Below are 6,000 nucleotides of genomic sequence, written 5' to 3' on the forward strand. Positions count from 1 at the left end.
GGAGACATAGAGGGCACTAGCTTGGATAGATCTGTGGCTGAGTGCCTCGGGGGTCCCTGCAAGCATGTGGCATGGTGAGGCTGTGGATAATCCACTCCCAGTATCTGAGGGTGTGCTTTCTTCTTCGAAGCAACGAATGATGGCTGCTTTGGGTAAGTATGCGAGTTGTGTATGTATATGTCTGTTGGGTGAGTACATGTGCATGTGGTGAACATATGTGTGGTTATTAAGCATACCTGAGAGCGCCTTTTGGGCTTGGTCTGTGTGTTGGCATGGTTTATTCTTGAGTATGTAAAAGTCCGTGTGATATGTGTGTGCCTGTCTGGTATATTTGTGTTTGAATGGTATCATATTGATATTCTGATGCATTTTACTGTGTTTTGTGTGATGAAAGTGTGATGGTTGGATTTTGATGTTTGCTTGTGGTGATCAATTGTGTGTAGTGCATTTACCTCCCCTCCTGAAGTAATGCTCTTTTAGCGCTTTCCAGGAGGGGTGGGTTGCCAGGGGTGGAGGTTTAGTCAGTAGTGTACAGGAATACATACGCAATTAATAACATTTTGTGGAACCTGTCAGCGAGTTCTACACTGCTTCGGTGACCATAAATGGGCTTCCTCCACTTCTTAAAAAAAAAACGTTACACACGGAGGACACTGAAGCATCAATTGATATGAGGGTTGCACACATTAATCTTGCACATAATCTAACATTGATGATCTTTTACTGAAAATTTTAGTACTTTCTGGCAAAGCATATTACTGGAAATGTAGTATATGTTTAAATGGTCAGGTTTAATAAGAAGTTAGGAGACAGTTATAAGAATAGAATTTAATGAAAGGTAAGCTCCAGGTCACAGAGGATTGAGATAAGGAGATAATAGTCTGCCCTCATTACTTGTCAACTTTTACATTAAAGAAGAAATACAGGAATCAAAGCAAAAACTTGAGAATTTTGTAATTATACAAGGAGAAAAAATAGACAAGTAAGATTTCCTAATAATGTTGGTTTTGACAGAATCAAATTATGAGTTGGAATGAAAATTGGAATGAAATGTGACATAAAGGAGGTTGATGAGAAATTAATTATTAAAATAGAAAAACACTATATACCAGTGGCAGAAATTTCATGCTTAGGTAGTGTAATTACAAAGGATGAATGAAGTAAGACAAACATCAAAAACAGAATGGCTCAAGAAAGAAAAGCTTTCTTGCAAAAATGTTTACAAGAATCAAATATAGATCAAAGAATTAGACAAAAATTTTGGAAAATGTTTGTACTTGATAGTGAAAACTTGGATAATAGAAAACTAATAGGAAAGGAATAGAGGAACTTAAAGTGTGATTTTACAGAAGGATCTTGAAACTTGAGTGAGTCTACAAAATTTTAAATGAGATCTCAATATGATTAAGGAGAAGAGAAAAATTTGGGCAGAATCTTATAAAGTGATGAACTAGGTTGATGGGCATTCATGGCATCCTAGGTAAGGCATCCACGTTTAGTAATAGAGAAGCATGTAGAATTAACAGTGGTAGAATCAAACAAGTCAATTAACGATGACATGATTGGTTTGATTAAATTAAATATAATACAACTATTTGGTATTGATTTTATACAGAATGTCCAATGAAGTAACGAAGAAACTGTTTTCTACCAGTAGAACACATCCTGAAAGTTTCTCTATTTCTTCGTGGGACACTGTATTATTTCATATAAGCAATTTAGGTTTAGATTCCAGAATGTTTTCACTATATTTATACTAAATATTAGAAAATAAAAAATAGAAATGAAGAATTATACCAAATCAATCAACTAAAAGATAGCTCAAAAAAATGATTGAAGGCTTATTGCTGGTTACAGCCAATTACTCACTGCTTTCAATCAAAATTCATAATACAAAACACAATTGCAATTAATTATACAGTTTATGGAATTAGTTCAGTATAGTCTTCCCTGATTCATTCATACTTCAGAATTTCTATGTGGCTAGGAATTCAAGAGAAACTATAAATGTATTCCAGTTGCTCGGAACAAATATCAATCTGTGGGTGTCTGAAGTGAAATTGAGCATTTTCTAAATTGTAACCTGTATATAATTTTTTTTAAATTTTATCTAGTGTATAAAAATAAGTTCTTTTATATACAGTGCTCTTCAGTATTAGGGTAGTAAAATTCAACAGTAAATACAATTGTTTGATGAGGCAGACCAATCAGACTATTAATGCAGACAATAGTGCAAGAATGCATCTCATACTGAACACCATCACTATTTAAACTGTCATAGGTGAGAAAACGTTTACTATTTTTCCTGGGTGATTTGCATTTGTTTTCCTGGAAGAAGTTCCATCTGGTGGAAAAATAGCATTGCGAATTACCATGAAAGAAAATCAAATTAATGGTAATTCAAGTCCAGTAAGAAGTTTACACTAATACCAAACACTTAAAAGAAGTCATGTGATAGTGGTGATGGTCAGAATACAAATCATGAAACTACAAACAATATAACTAGAAACTACAAACTAAATTATACAAAGGGTGTTGATTTCTATGTTAAATTTTAGTTCTTAGTGTAGAAATTACAAAATAAACCTTCACATTGGTGATACAATTCGTGGTAAAACAGTTAATAAAAAATTATCATGAGGCAGTAATGCGAATAAAATTGTACTTACATGTTTTTCATGTCCAAGATTGTGTGCTAAGAAAGAATGTTATATTTTTTATTAATTTACTCCCAAATAGTATCCAAATATTGAATTATGAGGTAATACATCAAAAGAAAATGTTTGTCCTTTAAAAGAAAACAGTCCATTGGATGAAAAACTAAATTATTACTAGTCATATGAAAATGCATTCAGAAATTTATCAGTAATGAAAGTTCCTGAGTTTTTCTTTTTAAAACAATTTTAAATTTATTTTTAAAAATACTTTAATAGATTTCAAAGGATTGAAATGCAAGACATACAACCCAACTTGAACTTTAAAGCCATAAGCTCATAATCTGCAAAATGGCAAAGCCATTATAAACAGTGTCAAATTATTCAGTGTGCTTCAGGAGAATTGAAAAACAGAAATAAACTTTTTCAACATTCAAAAAAAGTCCAAATTGCTTTAAACCCAAAAGCTTTACTTAGCCAAATTGCTTAAGTAAAGCTTATAATATTTAAAAATATTTTCAGATGTGTAACTTAATAAGCATTGAATCATGTTTATGTACAAAAATATTTTACTATTGAATTTGTGCATGGTAAATTGATATGTGGTATTTAATTTATTGATTTGTGAAATGATCTATTACAATGATAATAGATTATTATAATCTATGATAATTTATTTTATAAACTATTATGATGATTATTACAAATTTTGGATTTATTGAATTTAATATAAATGAATACAGATTATACTATTTATTTTATTTTTTGCTTTTCTTTTTTTCAGTAATATGGTGTTTTTTCCCATTGACTTACCTTATTTATATTTCAGTTAAAATTGATGAAAAAAATATGTTTTTATGTTTGTAAAGTACAGTTAACTTTATTATGGTTACATTCAAATGTGTACTTACTTTTTATAAATCAGTACAACTAATATCACAATTACCATAGAGAAGTCACATCTCTCATTTAAATTTTATTATAGAGGTCAATTAAATACCATGTGTAATAAGTCAAAGAAAATTGTTATGGATTTTTATTCATCTCTGGAACCTAAAGTAAGGTGTGATAATTAAAAAAAAGAACTTGTTTATTAGTATAATGGTTTAGTTTTCTTTAAATTCTTTCTATTTTGATGTAAATTTGTTCATCTAACTTTTTTTTATCAAGGTATTCATCTTCAATATCTTTACATGCAATTGGGTTATAAGGTATAATCAGTGACATTTCTTCAGTAGTTGGATTATAGCGATTTTCAAAGTATTTAGGTAACAAAATACCCAATCTGTGATTTTTGGTTGTCTGGTTTTTTTTTTATAACCAGTTACTTTTTTATGTATTATACCTGTAATTCATTTCTGCATTGTAATGGTGGCTTTAAATAACTTTTATTTTATTATTTTTTATTGTTATTTTATAACAACTATTAGTTTACATCAGTGATTATGTAAACCAATTGTACTGATTTTTGGCATAAAATTTATAACATGGATTTGTAAACATGTATACATTTTTAGGACAAATATGCTTATATTGTTTATTATTAGAAGCAGGTACTTTCACATGGTAGTGAATCTAATAATTCTATCTGGAGTAGTATGATATTCATGGTAATGAATGAATAAATCCCCATGTCTGGAACATGTCTGAAAAAATGAATTCTTCATAATAATGATCCCGACCTGATTTTCATCTTCAGGTCACTACAGGACTGGACTCTTTGGTCACCTGCAGATAATGTATATTATAAAACAGTTTAAATATGGACTTATACCATCTTTAGAGCTAGTAATGTGGTGGCCAGAATTGATGTGATAGCAGGTGTGACAGAGACCCTTCTATCATTTAGTAAGCATGTAGTAAGATGCCCATATCTCAGTGCATGGGAGCACTGAAAGCTTAATAGGGGCCTGAGTCATTGCAGAGACCGTGTATCTGCTGTTTTTCAGGACATACTTCAATTCCTCTGGAGTACCAGGTCAGACCTCCAAGGTTAGTACCTCTGGATTGGAGAGCAACCGTAGGAGCTTGCTTTTTTATAGAAGGGATAAACTTTCCATCCAAAATCTTGAACAATCAAACATGGCAATGGGTTCATAGAAACACCCTTGTTTGGAATCAGGTGATTCAACAGAAGCAAAATAGAAAAGAAGTAAAGACTCAATGAAGATTAGAAATGAAGTCAATGGCAGCTGTTATTATGAAGTAGTACACCCAATCCCAGTTATTTTCATTATAACAAGAGAGAATGGTAACTTCTTTAAAATGAGTCCATTTTGATTGCTTGCAAGATTACTAGCTGTGTTAATGGAGCTGTTAAAGAAATTTGCAAAACATTTAATGGACTGTATGTAGAAACTATGAATGATGGCCAAATGCAGAAAATTCTTACATTAAAAAGATTGCTAAGTTCCCCATGCTTGTTCAAACACATAGCATCCTTAATTCATCACAAGGGGTTGTTGTTTGTTGGGATATGCTTAATTGCACTGAAGAGAAAAATAACTGAAGAACTATCAAGTCCAGGTGTGATTAAAGAGCTTTCATATCACAATCTGTGTGTTGCTTCAAATTCCAACACTTTGGACACGCTGCACTCAGATGTGAAAGACGACAAATCTGCATATGTGGTGAGGCAAGTCATGAAAGTGAGCTGTAGAGAAATCCTCCTATTTCTATCAATTCTACAGGGCACTACAACTGCTGTCCAGTTTACAAAATCGGAAATGCGATTCAGGAGGTGAAAACACTGTAAAAGGTCTGTTATCCTGAAGAAAGGAAATTGTCAGCAGCCAAACACCATGATCTACATCAAGTTATTCAGAAGCAACGCTATTCCTTCTTTGCCAAAGGTTAATGTAGAAGAGGTGCTCTCAACCCTTATGCCAAGCCTAAGAGCTATGATTGAGAAAATAATATACAAAAAACTGAAATCTCCCCCCCTCCAAACGACATTTTAAGACCTTCAAAGATAGTCTCCAGTAAATATTGTAGACATCTGAGAAAGTCAAAAATACACCTTCAATCATAAGGTAAAGGAAAATGTGACAAGGATGTAGAAATCTGGACTAATGTGATGCAGGTTGAAGTTCAGATGGAAAGAACCTTCAGTCAAGGGACATCAGAAGGAAATGAGATGGTGATTGCTGACAAAGAGACTTTGAGCAAGCAACTATGGAGCCTCTGAAAGCATAGAGGACTCCAAGTGAGAAGGTAACCATTTCAGCCACCCCAAAAACTTCAGTGGAGAGTCCATCCAATATACATATCCTGTCACTTGGATATAATATGTACTCCTCCACTTGGACTAATTTAATCCGATGCTTGCGGCAAAACATTTTCTCAA

The sequence above is a fragment of the Lycorma delicatula genome, chromosome 1 (genome assembly GCF_047948215.1).
Source record: "Lycorma delicatula isolate Av1 chromosome 1, ASM4794821v1, whole genome shotgun sequence".
Taxonomy (NCBI): domain Eukaryota; kingdom Metazoa; phylum Arthropoda; class Insecta; order Hemiptera; family Fulgoridae; genus Lycorma; species Lycorma delicatula.